This window comes from Arvicanthis niloticus, chromosome 12, assembly GCF_011762505.2.
Source record: "Arvicanthis niloticus isolate mArvNil1 chromosome 12, mArvNil1.pat.X, whole genome shotgun sequence".
Classification (NCBI taxonomy): Eukaryota; Metazoa; Chordata; class Mammalia; order Rodentia; family Muridae; genus Arvicanthis; species Arvicanthis niloticus.
The window spans coordinates 75,338,226-75,364,224 of NC_047669.1; the positions used below are offsets into that span (position 1 = coordinate 75,338,226).

General features: G+C 46.8%; 1 protein-coding gene across 1 annotated transcript in view; it reads right to left on the reverse strand.

The window, feature by feature from the left end:
• Cldn14 (claudin 14) overlaps positions 1-25,999 on the reverse strand; it is a 76,023-nt gene that overhangs the window by 15,535 nt on the left and 34,489 nt on the right. The window contains exon 2 of the mRNA XM_034515428.2: positions 7,200-7,337. The gene's annotated coding sequence lies outside the window, so the exon portion shown is untranslated. The remainder of the gene's footprint in view (positions 1-7,199; positions 7,338-25,999) is intronic.

Consider the following 25,999-nt stretch of genomic DNA (forward strand, 5'->3'; position numbering starts at 1 on the left):
GAGGCGGAGAATTAGAGCTCTCTGTTCATTCACAGTGTTTATTTCCCTTTTGGAACCGCCTTGGGGCAAGCCAGGGTAGGTTTTCAAGGTTGTATTTGCCTTGGCTTGGCTGCAGACTTCCCCCTTTGAAGTCTGTTTATTGAGAGTTCGCACACAGCCCCACATCCAGCCTACTGCAAGTCTAAACCCCAGGGCTGGGCAAGTGAATGAGACCCTGGGAGGGCAGATGACCTCCAGTCTGCAGCTGACCTATGGTCAGTCACAAGGCCACTTGTCCAGCCTCAGATGCCCCAGAACTGACGTATCCCAACGCATTCTATTCTCTCAGGTCCAGATTTACAGCCATACTTTCCCTTACATGATTTATCATTGATCCATTCATCTATCTATCTATCTATCCATCCATCCATCCATCCATCCATCCATCCATCCGTCCATCCATCCGTCCATCTGTCCATTCACTGTGACATGACCTCGTGTAGCTCACAAGAACCTCAAATTCATTATGTAGCTGAGGATGACCTTGAACTTCTGGCCCTCCTGCCTCTACCTCCTGGGATTACAGGCATGTGCCATTGTGTCTGGGTTATAAATCAGATGTGAGAGTTTGTGCAGACTGCACGCCCAGCTCAGCTTATTTATTTATTTATTTATTTATGGAGCTGGGAATTGAATTCAAGACCTTATGCAAGTAAAGCAAACACTCTGTCATTGGACTATGCTTTATGCTTTGTACTGGCCTTCCTTCCTTCCTTCCTTCCTTCCTTCCTTCCTTCCTTCCCTCCTTTCTTCCTTCCTCCTTGTTTTTGTTCCTTCTTTCTTTTTTCCATTCTTCCTGAGACAATTAGTCTCCCACAGTAAATTGCTGAATCCCCTAAATATTTATTCCCCAGTACTTAACTGTGAGAGGGTAGCAGATAGCGGCAGATGCTGTGATTCAGGGCATTAGCTCAGCAGTTCAATGGTTGCCTTCCATGTACAAAGTCCTGGGTTTGATACCCATTAAAGTCCATTTGTTTATCTGATCCAAAGAACCTGATAGGGCCAGATGCTGTTATTGAAACTTGGTCTTCAAGCCTGTGCCTTGCTCTCAAGTTTGTAAAGACCACATGGCATTGGCTGGAAGGGGCTAGCTGCATCAAAGCCTTAAAAAAAAAAATCACAATATACCAAAAGCAGTCAGAAGAACCGGCCATGAGTAGTGGTAATTTCTACATATTGATTGTGTATTCTGTATTAGCCTTGATGTTTCTGTCCTGGCTTCATATAGAATTTGGGCAATAAGAGACTTGAGTGCAGGCTTGCCCAAGATGGCAAAGTTAGCAAGAGGTAGAAGCCTTGGAGTGAATGGGGACCTTCCTTCTCACGCTGGCATTAGTGAAACCCTGTTCTCTTCCTGGAGTGATCTGACATGGAATCCCATCACAGGACAGCACTACCTGAAGGCAAGGCATAGCCAGACCAACTCTGCAGTGCTGGCTCAGTCCCAGAGTGGGCAGAGTTCACCCAGCCAAAAAGAGGATTCCAAGGAGATGCTATCCTAGATCTCCTGGTTTACAGAGTTGTGCACGCTGTATTGTTGGGACACCTTGTGAATCCCACAGCTTTCACTGTCTTATTGTGTTCACTTCCAGGGATACTGCATGGCTCGGATTTCTAGAAGCGACCGTATATGACTGTGCATTTAGGAGCTGACTCCCCTGATGAGCATGGCTTCAGTTTGTCTCTTGCTGCTTTAGTAGGTAGTTTCTTGAGAGTACCAGGTCCCTGAGTTAGATCGTTAAGACCATATAGAAAGTCGAGTGCTTGTAGCTAGCTCACTGCAGCCTAGCAGCCTGCCAGGTCAGTGGGAGACCCTGTCTCAAAGAGGAGAGGAGGAGGAGGAGAGGAAGAGAAACATGTACAAAATATTTTGTATGAAGTTACCAAAGAATTAGTAAAAACATTTTCAAAAAAGGTTGATGACCCCTGAGGAATGACACCCAAGATGGTCCTCTGGCTCGTTCTCTCTCTCTCTCTCTCTCTCTCTCTCTCTCTCTCTCTCTCTCTCTCACACACACACACACACACACACACTAGGTTTTGTGTCCATAAATCTTTATTTATAAGAAATAAAAGTTGTCTACTTTTTCATGTTTTGAGACAAGGATTCAAATAGCCCAGGCTGGCCTCAAGCTCACTATGCACTTAGTAGGCAGACTCTTCACTTCCTAAACTCCCTGCCTCCACCTTCCAAGTGAAGACCTTATAGATTTGCACCACTGAAATTTGAAATCATGTTTCCCACTAAATATTTAACAGAAATGCCTAATCACTCGATGGCCATCTATACACCTGGCATGAATCTGATCATAAGCAAGGAGAAAGGTCACACCAGCACACAGTAGGTTCTTTGGAATGCGTGGGCCTCACTGTTAGACTAGATGTCAGATCTCTGGGAAGTGTGTTCTGGGAACGATCATTTAGGAAACCCTATGGGTGGCTCTCATATGCAGTTATGGGTAAGAATCGCTGCCTAGGTTTTCCTTGTCAGGTGAATAACACTCCCGGAGCCAAATGATAGGGGCCTGAAGGCCAAAGGAAGCCCCAAATCAATAGATCTGTAAATGTGCAAACACTGATGGGTCACAAACTAAAGGCCGTGTTGTGCACCACAGTCAAGAGCTTGAATGTGATTGAACAGAGACATGTGCAATGAATAGCACACAATACACCGATAAGCTCTGGACACCGAGTGGATATTCAGTAACTGACCCTGAAAAATGAATGGATGGACCCCACGAAGTGCAGTAAACTTGTACTTGGTGAAACTGAAGCATCGGTTGGACAAAGGATCGCCAATAAAGGAAATAATTTAAACCGTGACATACCATCTGTTATGGATATGCCACAATAAAAAAAAAAAAACTAAAACAGGGAAAATGAACGGAAGGAATGGAGAATTAAACCATTTAAACGTGGCTTTTCCTGCCTCCTTGTCGCCAACGTTAAACCACTGGTGCCCACGGGGTGGCGCTGTGATCCGCTCTTTCAGGATCCAAAAGGAACTTAGAAAGCCAAGTTCTGAAGTACACTGTTGCCCCCTTTTAAAGACAAAAAACTTTAAAGCTTCATAATTTGAGGCGCTGTGGCACGTTGCTTTTCTACGGCTTATCTGAAATATCTTACTAGGCATAAACTTATTTAGGAAGTGAATCGAAAGGCTGTTCGTCCGGCTAGAGAACGCCCGTTTCCTTTTATCCGCACTCCCGAGTAGACATAGCATTCGAGTTTCACAGAATGACCGACCGGTCTGATACTGTGCAGAGGGATCTGGACCACTGACCAGAAAAGGCTGATGCTTGATTTGAACAAAACACAAAGCAATACTAAATGAAAACGTGGTGTCTTCTGGTCCGTTCTGCCCACCCTGCGCAGACTATTCATGATTTATCAGTACAAGCTGAGTGGAAAAGGGAACCTGGTAGTTTAAAGTTAAACCCCAGCCCAGTGTTAAGTCTGAGTATTGGCTCTCTTGGGACTCAACACCTAGCTTTTTCCTGTCAGGTATGTATAGACTCCTTGGCTGAACGGTGTAGACTTTAGGGCAAAATGAAAACCTGGAAGCTTCCGGAGATAGGCTTAGAGTCTCAGCTCAGCTCTAGCTGGCTCCACTGGGCTGGGGCAGAGGTCGGGATGAAGCCTTCAAACGTCCTTAGCAAATGAGCAGGCAATGTTAAATCTAATGGGAAGAAATCGGGGACTAGGAGATACAGAGCCTCTGCCTAGCCTCTGAGCGGCCCTGATTTTATGCCCAATACACACTCACACACTCACACACCCTGTCTCACACACACTCAGACATATCACACACACACACACACACACACACATTCACACACATATACTCACATGCACAAAACACACATACTCAAAACACACTTTCACACACACTCACAGATACACATCCACACACACACAAACCATACACACTCACACACTTATAGACTCACACACATTCACACCCCTACTCACAAGCACAAAATACTTTCACACACACTTACAGATGCATATCCACACACACTCACACATACCACACACACTCACACACTTATAGACTCACACACATACTCACAAGTACAAAACACGTTCACATACAAAACACACTCTCACACGCATTCACACACACTCACACATACAGGCACACATACTCATACAAGTACACACACATACACACACACCCCAATATAAAACTACAATTAGGCGTGCCTCAGTGGGATAGGAGTGCTTGCTGTCCTTACAGAGAACCTGAGTTCAGCTCCCAGCATCTGAGTCCTGCATCTCCTCTCGCTCCAGGGGATCTGGTGCCCTCTTCTGATCTCTGTCAGTATCTGCACACACACACACACACACACACACACACACACACACACACACGTATGTGTGCGCACACACACATACCCCCCCACATAAATTAATAATAAAATAAATCTTAACAAAAACAAAATTATATTTCTGTGTGTTTTTGTTTGTTTAAATAATGGAACAAATACATATTTTGTTCAGCCCTTCAAAGAAAAATAGCTTCCAACATGCTAAGTTATAATCATTGATACTGATAAAATATCGCAACAAGACCTCTCTCTTTGTATGTGTGTGGCATATATATGGGTGTGTACATATGGATGTTGGTGTATGTGTATGTGGTGTGTATATGGGTGTGTACATATGGATGTTGGTGTATGTGTATATGGGTGTGTACATATGGATGTTGGTGTCTGTGCATGTGGTGTGTATATGGGTGTGTTCATATGGATGTTGGTGTATGTGTGTGTTCATGAGTGTGTACATGGAGACCTCTGGTCAGGAGTCTTTCTTAGTTTTTGAGGCAGGGTCTCTCACCGAACTGGAAGCCCATCTATTCTGCCAGGCTAGCTGCCAATGGGCTTCACTGATCCATTGGTCTCTGCCCTCCAATGCCAGGGAAATAGCTGTGTGTTAGGGGCCCAAGGCTTCCATGGAGAGCGCTCAGGACAGCTGCTCAAGTGTTTAATTTTGACATAGAAACTAAACAGGAAGAAAAGAGTCTATTGTTGGCCAGGCCCTGCTTCAGGAGAGGGAGCATGTTAGCAACCACGGTATTCCTAAGCATAAACGGGTCTACCTGGTTCCTAGTGAATGCCACCCTCACAATGATGATTCATTGTGATGCCTTTGGCTTCAGAAATGTTTGTCTTAAAAGTTATATAAAATTTACACATATACATAGGAATAAACACATACATAGATACAGACACAGATGCATACACTACACATACACACACACACACACACACACACACACACACACACACACACATCAAGTGTTCTCAGGCAGTGAGAGCTGGAAGCAGCTTTTCTTGTCTACTTTGGAGCTCTCAGCCTGGAGCCACCAAGAATCCCAAAGTTTCTGTGAATACACTCCGTCCTCCTCTCTAGCCTTTCTTCCTGTTTCCTTGTGTCATGTTCTAAGGGTCAGCTTTGAGCCACAGCTGTGAGCTAAAGGCAGTCCAGTGCTAGTTCTTGCCCCATAGAGGCACAAGAAGAGTATATCACTACATGTCAAAAAGCCAGTGTCCATGTAGTTCAGATTTCCTTCATGGAAATGATAGAACAAGCCAGGGACAAAGTTCAGCAAGCTACAGGGAAAGGAAGGGGGTGGCTTTCGTACCAAGAGTAGCATTGCGACGGCTGAAGGGGTGGCTGGGAAGATCTAAGGCAGCCTCAAGGGAGGAAGCCAGGAAGGAGCCATTGAGACCCAAAGAGCAACGAGCATCCTTCCTAACGTCCATGCTCTTTCTAGGTCACGTTCCATCAGATGTGTGGTGGAGCTCCCGAGAGATCCGGTGAGAGCGGGGGGCACCACAGAGCCTTTCCCAACAGGAACAGCTGAGGGGTCTAAACCAGCAGCAAGAGGAGATGGGTTGGTTTAGTCCTGTAGAGACCTCTTTGGGATGATGAGGGGCCAGGAAGGAGTGTAGCATTTGAAAGCACCTGGAGGCAGGGGTTAGACCTTTGCTGGATCTGCTCCAGAGCAAGCCTGGTCTGCAGGTGGGTGACATTAGTTGTGCAGTGCAGCTTTTGTTTTGCTGAGAGGTGGTACAGACCCTTGCCAGAGCTGTATTCTCTGGAGACTAGGGGGCGGACAAAGCTACCTGCCCTGGGGCCTTTCCTTCTGCTAAGCCTTCTACTTCTTTATTTAGAGAACTGGGCCTTTCATCTAAGTAAATATTGAACAAATATTTTAAAACCACAGGTTTAAACAATGTCACAGTATTGTCCTGCCTCAACCTGGCCCTAGGCACGGCTGCTGTATTCACTGTTCCTGTCCTGACTCTCCGTGGCTAAGCAGGAGGGGTTTCTTCTGCTCAGGTGGGAACAACTTCCCACCTGTACAGGTTGGGCACTTCTGGATGTCAGCAACCTTGGGAGCTCCCCCCCCCAGCAACCCCCTCCCCCGAGAAGGCATGCTAACGGAATGCACCTTGGGACTATAAAGCGAAGGAGACCTTTTGTCTATTTTGAGTAGAATTGGGAGGATACCCCGATGGATCGTGCTGACCACATGGATGCTGGAGTGAGCCTCCAGGGAGTAGGTTTTAGCCTCGGAGTAAAGTGGAATCACAGATAAGCATCTCTTGAGGGCCCTCATGAGGGAGCGGAGGGAAGGAAGGTCTCTGTTTAATTCTTCCGCACACAGAAAATTCTTGCTCCCTACAAACATCCACAAGGGAATGCTTTTAGACGGACACCTTATCAACCCTAACTCAGCTTCCCGGTCTCCTAAATCACCTGTCAAACCCCAAACTACATGTATCACCCCCTGCTGCCTGAACACATCCCCTGGGCCTCACTGGAGATGTCCACGCTTGCTAGGGCAAGGCATGGAAACTGCTAGAATCCAGTTTCATCTAGGGTTCAGCTGGGTTTGTGTCCTCATCCTCAAATGTGCCCTTTGTCAAACACACACAGGACTCTGGGGACAATCTCCCACCAGACTGGAAATACCAGAGAGGCAGAGGCAGCTGCCTTCAGAGGGAGCTCGGCTCTCCATTTTCTCTCCTTTTGGCCACTTTAGCTTTGAGTAGAAACTGAAATAAGAGTTACAATGATACACGTTTATGGGTTTTAGGTAATTAATCCCTTGGAGCCCTCTTCTGGGTGAAAAGCTTGCTACCCACCTCATACGTCAGACAAGCAGGAGGCCATATGGCTGGGCTGGGCTGGGTGGTCGCTGGCATCAGCGGGAGCGTGGAGACTTTGGCTTCAACAGTCTTTGGCTTCTTGGCCCTTGTCCAGATCGCTGGGCCATGCAGCCCCTAGAAAGGTGATACATGAGAAACTGAAATGGACCAGACTATAAACTCCAGGAACAGTTAGGAGGGCAGGGCTTGTGGCCCCCACCTGGGCCTGCTTCTCTTTGACAGACAGGCTTGTCGAGGACAGAAGCCCTTGTACCTGGAGTTCACCCCCCTCTCAGTGCTGGCTGCTGCATTCTGTGAAGAAGCTCTCCCTGGGAGAAAACCCCAAGCAGCTGAATCCCAAGGCACACAGCCTTGTGGTCCAACATGGGGGACATACTTGCTGAAACATCCACTGAAGGTCATGAGGCACTAGTTCCAGGGCCAGGGTAGGGATATGGCTTTCTTGGTGACACTGAGCAGGTTGGCCCTAAACTGCTTAAGAACATTCTTCTTATTTCTAAATTTTCCAATTTACTTGTGAGAGGTTTGTAGACATGTATATTTTAGCCTTTATGATGCTGGACACCTTCAACTCTATGGTGAATCTTCTTTGGAGGTTGTGTTGCCAGACCAGCCCTTGAACTGGCCTGAAGAGCAGGGTGCAAAACGTGTGCTGTTCATGAGTCAGGCTCTTTAGGAAGTGATCACAACCTGGGCTTAAGCAAGTCATCCAGATGCACACATGCAAACAGTAGCAAAACAAGCTAACAAACCCAGCGCATACACTTCAGACTCCACCATTCCCACCTCTGGCTCCCTCTTCTGGCCATTCTGTGGCCATGGCTACACTGGCTCCTTCATAGGTTCTGGAAGAGATCACTTTCTAAAGACTCATATACAGTCTACATCAGCCAGGCGACTCACGGTGCCCTTAGATAGGAGATAACCAGGGTTTCACCTGATTCTTTCTTATCTGTTTGCAGCAGTATTTTTCTGGATAAATTAGACTGGTGTGATGGGGTACAGATGAGAGAAGAAGAGAGCCCAAACTTGTGTTGAGGTAGAGACACTTGGAGAAGACCCTCTAAGCCCAGTGGGTGGAGACACTAAGGCTTGGTAAAGGGGTCCAACAGCAATTCTTGTTGCTGGACCCCCAACAAGAATTGTTTGTGGCTTGTTTTCACGCGTGAACAGACACTGCAGGGTATTCCTTCAATGTGTGACGGCCAACTCGGTTTGCTCCACATTTGCCGTCTCGCTGAGGGCTCCACCCGAGTCCACACTACACACTCACCAAATCTCAGTCCCTTGTTGCTATGTATTATCGTTCAGCTTACATATGTGGGAGCCCCAGTCCCCGGTCCCTGGTCCCCGGTCCCCGGATTCAGTTCTAGATTTCTTAGTAGTCCAGAACATAATTTCCACAATCAATATTAATTAGAATTATTGATTTAAAAACTCCCCCATGCAGGCTACAGCGATGCAAACTAATTTTAGCTTCTTTTCCATATCATCGAGCTCTTTCTTCTCATCTGGGAGCATCCTCCCTGACATGGTGCACATCTGGAACCCATGTGTTTCTTCCTTTGCTCTTACATGTGGTAATTTTTTTTATTACTTCAGGAAGCTGTGTAGATTCAGAAGTAGGAGCCACACGAAGATGTGAGATGGCCGTTCTTAGTGTTATCAGCAGGACGGAATGCAACATCTGTGTGGAAAGAGGTTGCCCTCAAAGTTCTCCCTAGTCTAAAATCAGATGGTGTGTTTGGGCTGATAGCCTCATATTGAAGTAATTTCTCCCAGCCAAAAGGTCTAGAATAGGTTCAGTTGTAATCTACTTGATATCCACTTGCTGTAGTTTGACTGCTCAGAGAAACCTGGCAAGGATTATGAAGAGTGTGCCTGGCACATGGCTGTGTCCCAACTCAACAGTCTGCGAACACTATTAGTAACCATTGCAACTGTTCTCCGGGAAGTGCTGGCTGTTAATGACCCTGCCCAGATGCTCCTGTGGGAGGTATATGGAGAGATAATGTGTAGCTTCCCAAGTAGCCAACCGCTGGGTTGAAGGCTCGATCAAGAGATGGAGATGGCGTGCCCCTGCCAGACCCAGGACCATTGTGAAAGAAAAAGTGGGGAGCAAGTGCTTTGCTTGGTAAGAGTCGACTTGCACCCTCTGCTGAAACACAGTGATAGAGAGGTAGCTGGGGGTACTCGGGCCCTTCAGCTGGGCACAAGCAAGGTTCCAGCAGAGACAGCCAGAGACAAAGAGACAGCGTTCTGTGGTCAGGGAGAGGCAATCTTTCCTTCTGTAACTGCTAGGTGATTTTTCACTTTGTAGAACAGTATCTCCTGACATGGAGACAGAAAGATAGCTATGTCCTCCATAACTAGGAGAGTATGGCCGTTCTTGACAAACTAGTTAAAATACGTGGCAATGGAGCGTACACCTGATGGGTAATATTCAGCCCTTAAAACGAATGAGGCAAATGGCTTAGGCAATTAAGAGTGCTTGCTGCTCTTACAGAAGACCCAGGCTCAGTTCCCAACACCCTTGCCAGCAGCTCACAGCCTCCTGTAACCTGGGCTCTGGGGACCTGATGTCCTCTCTGGTCTCTGAGGACACCAGCACATATGGCATCACACATGCAGACCCCCAGGCAATAAATAAAAATAAAAACTAAATCTTTAAAATGAATGGAATACAGAGGCCTGGAGGTGGCTTTGCAGTTGAGAGCACTGGATGCTCTTCCAGAGGATCCAGGCTCAACGCCCAGAATTCACACGGCAGCTCTCAGAAGTTCACAACTCTGGTTCCAGGGGATCCAGCAAGCTCTTCTGGCCACTGTGGCACCAGGCACACAGGTGTGTGTGTGTGTACACATATATGCAGGCAAAATACCCATACATGTAAAATAAAATCTAATTTAAAAATAAATACAATGAAGTAGATTTCTGTGTGCTAAAGTTAGGTGGGGGAAGGCAAGTAGCAGGACCAGGTGCCATGGGTGTAAAAATTAAAACACATTAAAGGACAAGTATGTGTATGACCTCACGTGTCTCTATGCAAATTCATGAAGGACAGATCCAGAGATCTTCCTGGGATGGGACATGAATCACCCTCCTCCCAATGGGAAGATGATCACCCTCCTCCCTATGAGAAGACAGTCCAGTCACCATCTTTCCAATGACACCCTCCTTCTTAAGAGAAGACAGCTACCCTCCCTCCAGTGAGAAGGCAGTCATCCTCCCTCCAGTGAGAAGGCAGTCATCCTCCCTCCAGTGAGAATGCAATCATCTTCCCTCCAGTGAGAAGGCAGTCATCCTCCCTCCAGTGAGAAGGCAGTCATCCTCCCTCCAGTGAGAAGGCAGTCATCCTCCTTCCAGTGAGAAGGCAGTCACCCCCATTCCTATGCTCAGGACCACCATCTTCCTTTCAAGATATAGAAGGTATAGCCTCTCTCCTGGGGAGCAATGAGACAACATTAGCTGCCCCTTGGATCTGGAGAGAGTGAGCTGGAGGTTTGGCAAGCACTACCCTGAGCAGAGCCACAACCTCTCATAACTGCAGGTTCTGAGTGCAGTTCCAGGCCAATCTATGAGGCTCTGTCCCTACAGGAGTTCCCAGAATCCACCAGGAGCCATGATGGCTTACACTGTTTTTGTTTTGTTTTGAGACAGGGTCTTACTGTGTAGTCCTGCCTGGCTTTGAACTCACAGAGATCCACCTGGCTCTGCCTCTGTAGTGCTGGGATTTCAAGGCCCATGCCAGCACATTAAACCCTGACCACCAGTTGTCTTTAAATGTGAGAGAAACCCAGCAGACCACAAACACCTATGGATGTAGAACATTTTGAACTAAGATGGTTCCTACCACTATATTGGATTTGGGAACCTGAAGGGGGAACAGAGCAATGATGTCTTACCAGGGTTGCTTGTGTGTGAGAGATGGGGGGTGGAAAGAGGGAGTGGAGAGGGAGAGAAGGGGAGAGGGATGGAGAGCAGGCAGAAAGCAGGGCGGAGTAGGCAAAGAAAGAGTTTGGGAGGATGGCTCCTCGGTGATAATATCCTGTCCTAGGGAGAGGTAGGCTGCTTTCCACCAGGTCTGACTTCCTGCCACCACACAGAGGGTCTGCTTCCCGCTTGCTCCTGCCTCTATTTGAAATCGATCACCTTGCTTACCTCTCAGAATGGAATCGAGGGAGGCACTGCTCCAGCACCAACCTCAGCACTGTAGAGTTACAGACACCAGGCTGGGCCTACACTGTAGAGTTACAGACACCAGGCTGGGCCTACACTGTAAAGTTACAGACACCAGGCTGGGCCTACACTGTAGAGTTACAGACACCAGGCTGGGCCTACAGATTCTCGGAACTCTAAAGCAATTAGCATTTTGTGAACGCACTTTAGGGGCCTCAAATTTCCAACCCAAACCCCGACTTCACACCCCACATGAAGGCTGCTATCAAAAACATACTCCTGCCGGGCGGTGGTGGCGCATGCCTTTAATCCCAGCACTTGGGAGGCAGAGGCAGGCGAATTTCTGAGTTCGAGGCCAGCCTGGTCTACAGAGTAAGTTCCAGGACAGGCAGGACTACACAGAGAAACCCTGTCTCGAAAAACAAACAAACAAAAAAAAAAACCAAAACAAAACAAAACAAAACAAAAAAAACCACCAAACAAACAAACAAAAAACATACTCCTAACAAACAAACAAACAAAAAACATACTCCTAACTCCCGGAAGGAAACAACGAGTGTAGGTGGAATGTGCAGGAACCAGAACTCCCTGACACCGTTGTCAGGAAAGTCAAGTGGAGTCATCATTGTGGGAAACAAGGCAGAGATTCCTCAAAAAAAAAAAAAAAAAAAAAAAAAAAGCAGCAACAAAATAAAAAACATTCCCTCCCGGTGCATAGGACGGCCTCCAGCCCCCGCAGTTCACTCCTGGGTGAGATCTAACACTGGCGCTCAGCTGTGCACACCAGCGCTCACAGAAATATTCACAGTAGTCAGGAGTAGGGACAGCTCAGACACCCACCAATGAACAAACGACAGGATCTTAGCCTAAAAAATAACAGAGTTCTGATATACCACAGAACCACCACAGGGGGATGAATCATGACAGTGATGGCTGATCTTGGAAGCTTGGTACACCTGGGGAAAGGAAACCTCAGCTGAAGACTCACACTCATCAGTTTGGCCAATGGACATGTCTATGGGGCATTTTCTTGATTGGTGTAGAGGTAGAAGGGCCAGGCCCACTGTGGGCGGTGTCATCCCTAAGCAGATGGGCCTTGGCCATATAAGAAGGGTAGCTGAGAAAGCCAGGGGAGCAAGCCAGTAAGCAGTGCTCCTCTGCTTCAATTCTAGGTTCTTCCCTTGACTTCTCTCGATGGTGAACTGTGGTCTATGACAAAGAAACCCTTTCCTTCTCCCCCAAGTAGCTTTTGAGTGTGTTTGATCACAGCAATGGAAAGCAAACCAAGACAAGGACTTTGTGTTAAGTGGAATAATCCAGACCTCCATGCTGATGCTTACCTGAGATATCTAGAACAGATACTCAAAGCTACCGGAAATGGTTCAGCAAATGTCACAACGGAGCCCATTATTACATGCAATTCATACATGCTAGTAAGAAAAAATGTTCAAAATTTCCAAGCACAGCTATTGCATGCCTTTAATCCCAGCTCTTGGGAGGCTGAGGCAGGAAGGTCACACAGTCTAGGGCTTAACTTCTGTTTGGTATGATAAAGGTTTGACAGTGGATTATGGTAATGGTGGTACAACAATGTAGATGTAAATTTAGTGACATTGAATTGTACACTTTAAATGAGTATACCATATACATTCCAGAAGAGGGCATCAGATCCCCCAGAACTGAGGGTGATGTGTCAGCCATGTGCATGCTGGGAGTTGAACTCTGGTCCGCTGCAAGAGCAGCATATGAACTTTGCTCTAGTCATATTCTGTTGGCTTGTTTGTTTGTTTGTTTTCAAAGAGGAAATCACTCTCGGTAAGCAGCCCAGGTTGGCCACAAACTCATGGCAATCCTCCTGCCTCAGCTGAAATCTTCAGTGCTGGAATTACAAGCATGAACTACCACACTCAGCATCTTGTTTTGTTTCTCTGTGTAGTCCTAGCTGTCCTGCAACTCACTCTGTGGATCAGGCTGGCCTTGATCTCAGAGATCTGCCTGTCTCTGCTGGTGCTGGGATTAGAGGCCACCGGGCCACACTTAGCATCTTAACTGTTCACGCTGTGTGAGGTGAGGCTCACATCTTACTCCCTGTTCTTGCCTAGAGAGCACTCAAACCTCTTCCGGCCTTTCTGCAAGCAAGTTTCCATTTAGCGGCAAATACACCCATGTTCAGGAAGCACGTGTGTCTTGCATTGATCTTTTAAAGGTTCAAACTCACTTTTATCCATTCATATAAAAATCCTTCGAGCATAGCTTTGGCATGCCAGGAGAGCCAGCTGTGTGGAAACGCTCATGACACGTCAAATCACCGTTTTATATGGTAAAGGTTACTTACTGAAACTTTTGGTGGTTCGTGTCTGACTTTCATATTTGTGGACAGGACTATAAGCTACTGCTATTGTCTGTGGTCCTGCTTCGCTACAGAAGCCTCTCTCTCCTCCACGTCAAACATCTGGATCCTTTTAACCAAAGAGCACCTTGTCTGGTTATCTGGAACTCTCCCTTGGCTTCACATTCATCCAAATACACAAATATTGTAAATTTGAACTTGTAAAACAAAATGTTACCAATAAAACACTACATCTGTTGCAAGCATTAGAATCTCTACCAGATTTGAGTTACAGAAGTTTCTGCTGGTCAGACAAGCGTTTGAAAAGGCACTGTATGTGTTTAATTCCTGTTTGACTCAGTTCACCAAAGACTTGACTCCACTGCTGACTTTTTAGATGGACACACATGGAACTCGTGGGTGTGGGGGGAGGCACATTCAGATTGACCATGCCCTAAGAATGGCTTTCAATTTTTTTTTTTTTGAGACAAGATCTCATTATTTAGTCCAGGCTGGACTAGAACTTACGATCCTGTCTCAACCTTCTGGGTGCTAGGATTACAGACACGCAATACCATGCCTGGAAGTTTTAACATTTAAATTTTTTCTAACATGTATGAGTTATTCATAATAAGGTTTCATGTTGATACTTTTTGTGCTTGTACATAATATACTTTGGTCATTTTCACCCCATAACCCTCTATTGTCCCCACCCACTGCAGCCATTCTCCCTGCAACCTGTCCCCTTCTGCTCACGTGTCTTTTCTGTCTGTGTGTGACCCGATAAATTTAATTAGGGTTGCTTACTTGACATGAATGAAGGGTTATTTACAGGAGTGTGGACACCACTAAAGAAGATGGGTCTCTTTCCCCAAGCAATGATTAACTGCCACCGATCCCTAAGGGAGGGGTGGTATTTCATGAGACCCCCTCCCATATTCAAGGCAATGTTGAGGGGTCCTTTCTCCTGAAGTTAATCTCAGCTGCTAAAAGTCCAAAGTGAAGTGGCCGTGGAGACCAGCCCGCCGCACTGCACCCTTCCTCCAGATCTACGGTCCTCCCACCCTCTTTTCTGTGATATTTCAGGAGCCTTTGGTAGGGGGTGTGTGATACAGACATCCCAGACAGGACTGGACAGTCAACACTCACTCTCAGCACACCGAGAGTGTCTGCAGGAAACATTGCCCACTGCAAAAGTATTCTGTGGCAGAGCTCTGAGCAGCACCGATCTTTAGGCAGAAACACAAAATGCAGAGGGCAGTTTGTCAGGCACATGTCCATTTAACAAAGCACACCAGCAGCTTCCCCACCAGGGCCTATGATCTCCTCAGACACAGGCTTTTTACCAGGTTTACAGTTCCAGGTGTTTGGTTCTCCAATGGAACTGGCCTCAAATCTCATCAGAAAGCAGTTGGTTCTGACCACGACAGTCACCCACTGTCACGCCAATGAGTGCATCTCACCTGACATGCACTCAGGGTCTCAGCTGTTAGTAATGTTTCTTTTCCTCGCAGCCCAAACAGAGCTTCCTGGCTTTCTGAGAACTAGCCAGCTAACATGGAGGAAGCCAGGTTTACAAGTCAATTGGAGAAAAAAAGCCGCAGAGGGATGTGACAGTAATCTCGAATTCGATGGGACTGAAAGACACTGTTCTGTATAGTCCAGAGAATGACCTATATGTACATTTTTGGTTTCTGATTGAACAAGTTGGTTAAGCATGTAGCGAGCAAAAGTAAAACAGAAAATATCAAGAGGTGGCTTGACAGCAAGGCTCATGGAGATAAGCACTCGGTGCTTTCATCGGGGGCTGCTGGGGTAGCTGACAGAGAAAACTAACAAAGACAAAGAGGTACACAGACGCTCCTGAACTAGACACTCTCACACACAGGCGCTGAGGTGCAGCTAAGTCAGGGGCTAGAGCCATGGCCCAGCTGGAGTCGCAGGTGGGTACTACTCTCTGCTCTCTTCATGGGTGAGATTTTCTTCCCCGCCACAGCCGTGTTTACAGCCGTGTTTACAGCGCGGGATAACTCTGTTGGGGATAGTTTACTGTCTGTTCTCAAAGGGTGCATTTCTTCTTTTCAGGAGAGTGAACAAAAATTTATTACTGAAAAGTGAGAAAAAAGGGACCCAGTAGTTTTTCGTTTCTTTGCTTGTTTCTGTTTTTTTGGAAGTAGGTTCCCTCTACACAGTCATGGGTGTCCCACATAGATCAGTTGTCCTTGATCTCACAGAAACCCACCTACTTTTGCCTCTGAGTGCTGGGATTAAAGGGGTTGAACCCTCATGCCAGTTTGTGAGCTGTGCAGAGCAGACAGCCCAAAGATTCTAAAATTTGTCTATGACCACAAACATTTCTAAGATTGGAGGCTGCTTTGTTTATTAAACCAGTGGGCCATTCCCCATGGTGGTAAGGAGGTTGTCTTGGGAGGGGACTGGGGGTTTGATAGAGGATGTCCCCTTTCTGGGCTCATACATGCAGCAGAGTTAGGTAGCTTACCAAATATGCAGTCAGGTCAGCCATACACACACCACCCTGTAACTAGACCCATGAAGACTTCAGCTGGGCATTCCCATGGCAGAAACACGGATTTTTTTCACTACATTCCAAGAAAATCTTGAAATACAGTTCTATAGACAGATTGGAATTCTTTCCCAAGGAAATGCTATTCCACACATCAGAGGTACATCTGTGTGGGCAGATGTCTCCGGAGCCATGGAGAGAGGACCAAGCTGGTGGATCACCATGTGGGTGGGGATCCAAGAAGGGGCTCTCACCCAGTTCCTAATTCTCTGACTCAAAGGAGTGACATCCAAAAAAATTGTCAGCACTGTGGTTTCCAACCCAGAATTCGTGGGGGAGAGTATTTGGCATTTTCTAGAGGGCCACAGGCCTGGTAGTATCCTCTCAGGATTTAGATGTTTTTAGACTTGATCTTAGCCAAAAGGCTGAAGTGTGATGGTTTTAGCAGTATAACATAACCTGAACAAGACCTATCCAGCTATCTTAAGCACTTAGTTATGCCTCAATATACTCATTCATTCATTCATTCATTCATTCACCTTTTTTGTTGTTATTTTTGGGGTTTTTTTGAAGACAGGATATCACATAGCCCAGGCTATTCTCAAACTTGCTTTATAGCGTATGCTAGCCTTGAATTCCTGATCTCCTTCTGCGAGTACCAAGTGCTGGGATTATAGGTGTGTGCCACCACATACCTGGCTTTATGTTGCATGGCCTTAAGCCCAGGGCTTCTTGCATGCTATATCCACTGAACCATGCCCCCTTCCCAAAGTTTAAACGTTAAGGCCTGATTCCCCACACAAAACTCTTGGACTTCTCATCGCAGACTAAACTAGTTTCCAAGCTGGCATAACAAAAGTTTCCTTGGGACCACTATTGTGATAAAAATCTTTCTCCGTGTCCAACATTATAGGGTGGTTACCCCCTCCTCCATGTACAAGTAGGGTAGCCTCTTCTTCTTGGAGCCTACATTCTACTTTATGTGAGAATACATGTTTACACCCTGGTAGACTTGCTATCTGAACAAGTGTGGACCACAGGCTGGAGAGATGGCTTGCTGCTCTTCCAGAGACCAGAGTTATGTTCCTAGCATCTATGTGCTGCCTCACTAATGTCTGTAACTCCAGTTGGAAGGAATCTGACACCCTTTCCTGACATTCCCGGGTGTCAGACAGACATGCACACATATATGCATACTGGCAAAACGTTTATACACATAGCATAAACTTATAAAAATTAAACAAAGGCTAACAATCCAGATCACAAGAGAATATAACTACAGTGCAAATTGTATTTCTTGCTTGGATATTTTTTTCCCCATCCTCTCCATCCTTGGGGGATACTTCGTATGGACTGAGCCCCAGTATGGGCTGAGGGCTCACAGATGTTTCAGTGAAGCCTGCATGGGTACCAGTGCAGCCAAGGTCCTGCACTCCCATGCTCCCACCTCAGGACCCTGTGATATACGGGCGTCTTAAACAGGATACAGATGCTGGGGGTGGGGGAGTAACCGGAGAGCCGTGCAAGAAGATATGTCTGTCTGTCCCTGGAGTTCAGCACATAAATTAGAAACCACAAATTCAAATATGAAGGAAATATCGACATTTCTTTTTTTTTCCCCTCTCTAACTTTGGCTTTTTCCCCACTCAAGGTTAAGTTTGAGAGAAGTGTAGGTTTTTTTTTTTTTCTCCCAAAATGACTTTCTCTTGCTCCATCTTCGTCATCTGCCAGGTGCCTAGCTATCAGCTTGTCAGCGTGTTTGTCTTATGGGGAAAGTCAGGGCCAGTGAGAGGCCTTGTCCCCATTACCCGGGCACCAGACAGCCAAAGGTGAGTATTCACTGTGGTCACCGGCTTGTCCTGGAGCAGAGGGCCTTAGCAAGGGAAAGAAGAGTCACCACACAGAAATGCTCACACAAGCAGAGGCTAAACCCGGACAGCCGGACACCACATCAACAGTGCTTCCTTCCCACTTACCTATGTCCTGCATCACTAGGTGTCCTGATGTCTCTGCTCCTACTCCCAGCTCCAGGGAGCAAGGAAAGAGGCCAGACAGCACCTGGAAATCCCACAGGCTTCGAGCTACTGACCTGACACCGTCTTGTGTAGCTTCCTCTGACTTTGTCCACAACAAGTGGACAGCTTCAAATAATACATTGCTCTAACGCATCCATTCTAGGTTTTATAAAACGTTGATTCATTTCTTCTAGAAACTCCCATATGAGTACAGAAAAAAGAATGTGTATATGTATATATGTACACACATATACATACTGTATACTGTATACAGCACAAAATACTGATTCATTTCTTCTAGAAACTTCCATATGAGTACAGAAAAAATGTATATATGTATGTATATATGTGTATGTGTGTATATGTGTGTGAGTGTGTGTATGTGAGAGAGAGAGAGAGAGAGATTCTTGAGGTATATTATTTTGGTGAGGGGCTGGAGAGACTGCTCAGCAGTCAAGAGCACTGGCTGCTCTTCCAGAGGACCTGAGTTCTAGTCTCAGCACCCACATGGAAGCTCATAATGTCTGTAACTCCAGTCTTAGGAGATCTGATGACTCTGGACCCTGTGGGCACAGGACATGCACATGATGCACACACACATGCAGGCAGAACACCCATACAAACAATAATAAGTAGATGAAAATTTTGAACTAGTTTAGAATTTTTGTCTTGAGCTCTCTCATGCCTTTGTTAACAGGGGCTGAATTTGTGAGTGCAATGTTGTGGTAATTATTTAAAATGGCCTCTGGTCAAGCCGACTAAACTGTGGTGGCTCTGCCTAGCTCAGCCTCCATGTTCCGTGGCCAGAGGCCACGTGTGCGCCACAGCTAGAAACGGCCAGCCAGAGACACCAGCTGTGCCACCCACAAGACACCAGCATGGGAGATGGCTCTGCCAATCTTTTACACTGTCTCTGCAAGGCTGGGCATTGCCCAGACCATCCCTCCAACCATGCGGGCTTGGTACAAATGAGACTCTAATGCTTAGATTATCCAAAGGCTTATATATTTGGTAATGATTAATAACAAGATGCCCGCTCAACCAGAGGTATAACCCAATACCCAACCTAGATACACCAACTACCTTTGACTGAGGGAGACACGTGACCATCGGCCTCCATGTTCCCTTCTCTCTCGTCTCTCTCCCCCTCTTCCTTCTTCTCCTCTTCCTTTCCGTATTCCTCCCACCTTAGTTCCTCCTACAGTGCAAACCTTATTTAAAGGCACTCCAGGAAGCATCCTAGTTTAAGTACAAAGTAGACTAACCACCACCCCAAGTGACAAGTGGTGAGGACTTCCCGTCTCTTGGCTGCCTGCCCTGCCCTAATGATCTGTGAGCCTGGCCTCAGGGCAGTGAAGAACCGGACCGTCGCCCTGTCTTCTCCTGTCCTGACTGCCACTTCCACAAGCAGGAAGTGCTGCGTACAGGCCGCTTCAATACTGAGCAGAGCCCAGCTGCTCTCTACCAGCGACCAGCCCTTCAAGGTGCCAGCTTCCAATTCTAACCTGCAAGTGGGAAGGGGAGAGTTGGTTTGGGTGTAAACAATGCTCCTTCTTTCACACCAGCAGACGAAACATCTGCACAGAGACCAAGAGAGTCCAGACATTAGGACAATGTGTAAGATGGCTGACATCTGATAGGCAGGGTCACATGCCCAGGACCTGCTGGATTTGCACCCATCAGGGCAAACGTTGGCATAGGTATTTGAATCTGACATACAGCAGGGCTGGCAGGCAGTGGAGATGACAGGACACAGGATGGTGCAGAGAGACTGCCAAGGTCCTCTGCTGCATCCATGACTTATGGAGGGATGATGCTCATGGCCCAGGTGACTCGAGAGGACACCTTTCCTCAGGTAGCCTCAGCCTGTGCTGTGGGCGCAATGCATCCACTCACGGTGTTCAACGCCTTGTTTTACTTTTAGCTCTTGGGCCACCCTGATTGCTTCTGTCTCCCGGGGACCAGAACCTTCTCTGCTGCTAGCTGTTCTGTGAACCATTAATCACCCAGAGATAGGTGCTCTGTGAAATATGCCTGTCAGTGAGCTCCCAGAGAATAACCAGTCAGCAGGAGAAAGCAGACTCTTCCCAGAGAAAACAAATATCAAACTGTAAGCTGACTGTCTTGAGACAGAGTGACCTAGCTTCATTTCTGTGGCTGTGATAAAATACCCTGACAAAATTTTAGTGAGAAAAAGGTCTAGAGATTGAAGTTTCAGTCCATCATTGCAAAATGGAGGCAACCTGACTTGGCCACTCATGTCATGTGCATAACTAAGAGCAGAGAGAAGTGCACGCAGATGTGTCTTCCACTCCATGGCTCTCTGAACTAAGACCAGGGCACTGCCCTCTTTCATGATGATCTTCACACATCAATTAGGGAAATCAAGACGGTCCTCCACAGACATGCCCATCTGATGCAGATGACCTTTCCACGAGACTCCCTTCTCAGGCGATAGGTGCATCAAAACAAAACCAGCCACCACACAGGCTCTTTACTATATGGCCTAGGTGGACTTGGAACTTGCCATCCTCCTGTCTCAGCTCCCCAAGTGCTGGGACTACAGATGTTCTGCATCTCACCCAGCATCAAGCTGAGTCATGAGGGGTGGGGGATGGGAGAGGGTCTCTGGGTCAGGAAAGGGGAGGTGGGGAGACTGTTCAGAAAACACTGAGGAAATCTGATGGGGACAGAGGAGCTGGTGACAGAGTGGGACACAGGCCTGGGATGATGAGAGGGGCCAGATGGGACTTTTTGGAAACTTGGCAGAGGCTTCAAATGTTGACTTCCAGAGCTGGCAAACCACAGCCTGGGGAGGGCAGGGCGTGCTACCGCAGGTGGGGCACATGTGTGGGGTGCCTGCAGCAGATGCCCTCTGAGTGAAGAGAGAGGCCATGGGTGTCTGTCTTCACTAGGGACACCACTGCCCTCCACGCAGAAGGCCTCTTGGGAACAATAGCAAAGACCTACTGGGGACTCCAACTTCTTTTGTCTGCAGCTGGCTGACTGTGGTATCTTTTTATTTGTTTGTTGTTTGCTTTTGAGACAGAGTCTCTTGTAACCCAGGCTTGCCTCGAATGCACGTTATAGCTGAGGATGACCTTGAACATGCTGGGATTACAGATATGCACCACCACCAGTGGACTAGATATAACTCAAGGTTCTAAATGATGCTCAGAACTGACTTATGTAGAAGCTGGGTGCTTTTGAACCATTCAACATCAGGATGTTCTTACCAAAGAGAAGTAGGACTGTTGAGAGCTAATGATGGTTCTTAGGCTGAAGAAATAGTTCAGTGGTTAAGAACACCAGCTGCTCAATCATGAGGATCAGAGTTTAAATCCTAGCACCCATATTGGATACCTGTAACCTTAGCTCCAGGAACTCTGTGGCACCTTCACACACATGTACACATATGCACTCACACCTCCACACACACACGTGCACATGTGTACTCTTGTACACATACCTAAACACATGCACTCACATCTGTACACACATGTGCACACATGGACTCACACCCCCCCATACACGTGCACACATGGACTCACACACACACATGTGCACACATGGACTCACACCTATACACACATGGGCACATATGCACTCACAAATGTTTGCACTCATACACGAGAAAATAGATTTCTTTTTTTTTTTTTTAAAGAAAAAGAGAAAAATGTTATTTTAAAATAATTTTAGCTGGCAAATTAAAAGTATCCACTTGGAGCAAAAGCCAAACCCTTCATAGACATCTAGGAGAGTAACAAACTATGAAATCACTATGGACTTTCATCATAGTAACCAATTCACATCCCTCAAACAGGTGTTTTCAGTCTCCGAAGTTCTTTACTGCTGTTTTTATTATTGTGTGACCTGTATGCATCTGTACCTGTTCATGCCTGCCAGAGGCCAGAGGGTGATGTCTTCAGTCACTTTCCATCTCGGTTTTGAGACAGGGCCTCGTTATATCTGGACCTCGTTGATTTGGGGGAGGGCAGTGAGCTCCGGGGATGTCCCAGCCCCTACTCAGGGCTGGTTTTATGAACATGTGCTGTGCTGTGGAACTTGGTGTTTACATGGGTGCTAAGGACTGAACTCAGGTTCTCCCCTTTGTGCACCTCAGTGGGTAAGCCATCTCCCCAGATGAGCTAGCTTCCTTTTTTACTTAATTTTTTCACATAGCTCCTCCCTCCAGGCAAAGCTAAGCCGAGAAAAGACTTTATTAACCCACGAGGCAAAGCCCAGCAGGACTAGGGTGTGTGTGTGTGTGTGTGTTTGTGTCTGTACTGAGGTAGAGAAAAATGAAATGACAAAGCCCTTAGTTATTACTGGTTTTAAAAGCGTGCTCATTTAAATAAACTTTAAGCCCCACAAGGCAACTGCTAGCACTTGCCGCTCATGAAGTTGGCTCAGTCATACACAAGAAAAATTCCTTTCTGTTGTAATTAATCTTTTCTGCAGGCTTTACCAAGCTAAGTGGCAGAATCTACCACACTCCTGAAGTTGTAACTCTGAGGGCTGAGAAGAAATTGCATCCTCATGGACCTGCCACAGATGTGAACATTGGGACCTCTGGAATCTAGGGAAGTCATGGTCACGACTCTGCTCTGAGGCCCCCAGGAGCACTGGGTTCCCCCGCAGTTTCAGTTAATCAATAGTCTATAGCACTGTCATTTTAAACTACAAGCTCAATGTCTATTGCGTAAGAGTCCAGTTGCCTCAACAGGGCAAACCAGGGATCTGTGATAAATGATGACCCACAAGTGGTCCAGCACTGCGGAGTTTGGCCGTCCTCCTTGGGTGTGATAATTTCCTACACACCAACCATCCTGTCAGCACGTCGGATTTAAAATATTACACGTGGAACAGTGAAAGATTGCCAGCATCTCATCACCATCTTTTGATTAATGAGCCATTCCTCAGAGATGGATTGGCCTGTTTGATTCCGTTACCTGGGATGACTGATGGCTGTTTTAAAAAACACTTAGCGGCAGCGTTGCCCTGCGTGAGATAATTTTCATACGCCTTTTGCAGCCACATCCAGAATAATTGGACTTTATTGCCTGTCTTCCATGCATGAACCCAAGTTCCCTGGAGAAGCCTAACAGCTTGAGACTCTGCTGCCTTAGTCTTTCCACACTGATCAGCTGCCGTGGTCACAGGAAAGCTCCTACCAGATGGCCAGCCTGTCTTGTAGTGACATTTCCCGTTTCCCGTCCATTACTCACCAACAGAAAGTAATGTGACGTGAACTCCCCATTTTGAATAATATGTGGTTATATCCTTGTGGTTCCTGTGCTAAAGATAAATGAATTATCATGCAGTCATTTCTTAACTCTCTGGGGAGAAAACAGAAGAAAGAGCAGGTCACAGTGTTTGGCTGGAAGGAGGATATCGGCACCACTCAGGCAGTCACCGCGTGTTTACATTTAATTTCCTAATTCCCTTTCCTTTTTCCTCATTTCTTATTCTTCTATTGCCCAGGAAAAGTAAGTTTGTCTGCTTAAGGAAATTGCACTCAGTTTTAAGAATAATTGTTCTTGGACACCCAGTTTACGATGATGTCTCCTGGACGCTCCTTTTTCTGGTGTTCTGATGCAGAAATGAGGTGATGGACATTGGTTCTGTTTTGTCTCTAAAGGTCGTTTTCTCTTCTACATGGACTCAGTTGTCTAGTTCTTTTAGAATTCTTTACTTTTTAGTTTTAGATTTTTTTAAAAAGTTAATTTAAAAAGAGTTGTGTGTTTGTCCCTGTGTCTTAGTGGGGGGATGTGTGCCCGGGAGCAGTATTGTCAGAGACAAGAAGAGGCCATCAGGGCCCCTGGAGCTGGAATTACAGCCAGCTGTAAGCCACCCAACTGGGAGATAAATTCAGGTCCCTCTGCAAAGGCAGTGAGCAGTCTTAAGTGTCACTCCGTCTCTCCAGTCCCAAGCAGCTTTACCTTTAAAAGGTGGTATGTAAGAGAATGGTGTCCACCACTGGTCATTGCTAGCTTGTGGGGACAGCGCTTTATGACCATCAGGTTTGGTATAGCAGAACTCGGAATCCAAGCACCACCGCTTGGAAATTACTTTTAGAAGGTTCTGGGAATTGCTTCTAGAAGTTCTAGAAATGGCTTCCCTTGCCTTCTCCCCCATCTCTACCACAGACAGAGTAAACTGCAACCTTGCTTGGCTGTCTGTCCTTCACACTCACCCAGCTAGGACAGACAGCACCTAGGATGACCTGTTGTGGCTACAGAGAAGTGTTTCTTCTTTAGAAGAATCACAAACAATCTGAACAGAAAGCTATAGACAAGACAGACTAAGCATGTTTGAAAGGAGGACTCTCCCTGTACAGAAGGTTCTCTGCATCTAAAATGCTCTTCCTCCATCAAAACTCTGGGTGACAAGACACACTTCCTGACACATAGGAAGTACACAGCTGGCCGAGTTTCTTCCCTCAGGTGAAAAAGTCAAATCTACATGTACCTGTGCTCTTTCTAGGGCAACCTTCCTCAGCCACCTGGGTCACCTCTGAGACGATAACCACTGGGGAAGACTGCCTGCACTATTACCCTCTAACTCACATGCGTGTTTTCTAGTTTGAAACAAATCGTGTGAGGACTGGAGAGTTGGCTCAGTGGTTAGGGTCTGTGATGGCGGCGGCGCACTCCTTGGATCCCTGTTGGGCTAATCTCTTGTGCACTGTGTAAAAGCTGTTTTTCTATGAAGCATCACCTGTATCTCGGTTTTGTAAGCAGCTTCTCCATCACCTGCTGGTTGGTTTAGTAAAGAGCTGAAGGCCTGGAGAGCAGAGAGGAACTCTGAGAAAGTGTCTGAGTTGGGAGATTCGCCAGCCAGAGGAAGAAGCAGGGGCCAATAATGAGCCACGTGATGCACGTAGATTAGTGGGAATGGGCCAATTTAAGTATAAAAGCTAACTGGGAACAAGCCTAAGTTAAGGCAATGTTTTCATAATTAATAAAAAAAGTCTCCGTGTCATTACTTGTGGCTGACGGGTCTGAGACAGCCGAGCAATAGATCCCAGCACTTGGGAGGCAGAGGCAGAGGCAGGCGCATCTCTCTCTGTCCAGCCTTGCCCCCTGCACAGCCATCCCAGCTATTGGCTGGTCCACCACAGCTGGGCCTTCACTCTGTACATCCATCATGCAGCAGTTTCCTGAGACAAACAAACTCACACGTGCCTCCTCAGGGAGGACGTTACTAAGACGCTGGGCACGAGGACATGGCGGCGCAGCCTGCGCCAGTGAACGCAGGCGCTAGAAGAGACAGGTGCAGAAGCAGGTAGGACAGGAAAGGCCACGTGACACTGAAAGAGCATCCAAGAGAAAGCTAAGCATCTAGGGAGGAGTGACAGGTGGCTAAGAAATGTCCAATCGGACTGAGGTCAAGGGCAAAATGGGCTTAAAGGTGAAGCGATAGAAAGCAGGGGTCGGGGCGGGGTCGGGGCGGGGCTGACTGAAGGTTTCATTTCAGTGTACTTGGAGAGGTGCTGTCTGGGAAGGGAACGGCTCAGTGAAAGAAGGGCACACACAAATACCAACAGAGTATGGCCTCCAAGATAAATAAACAAGGAAAAACAAGTCACGAAATAGATTCTGTTAGAAGTTTGTGAGAAGAATCTGACTTCAATAAATAACACTAAAAGATTGGCCCATACTTTAAGGAGGTGTGTTTGTGAATATGCACATGACTGTGTGTCGGTGAAGTCTTTGTTTTGTGTTCT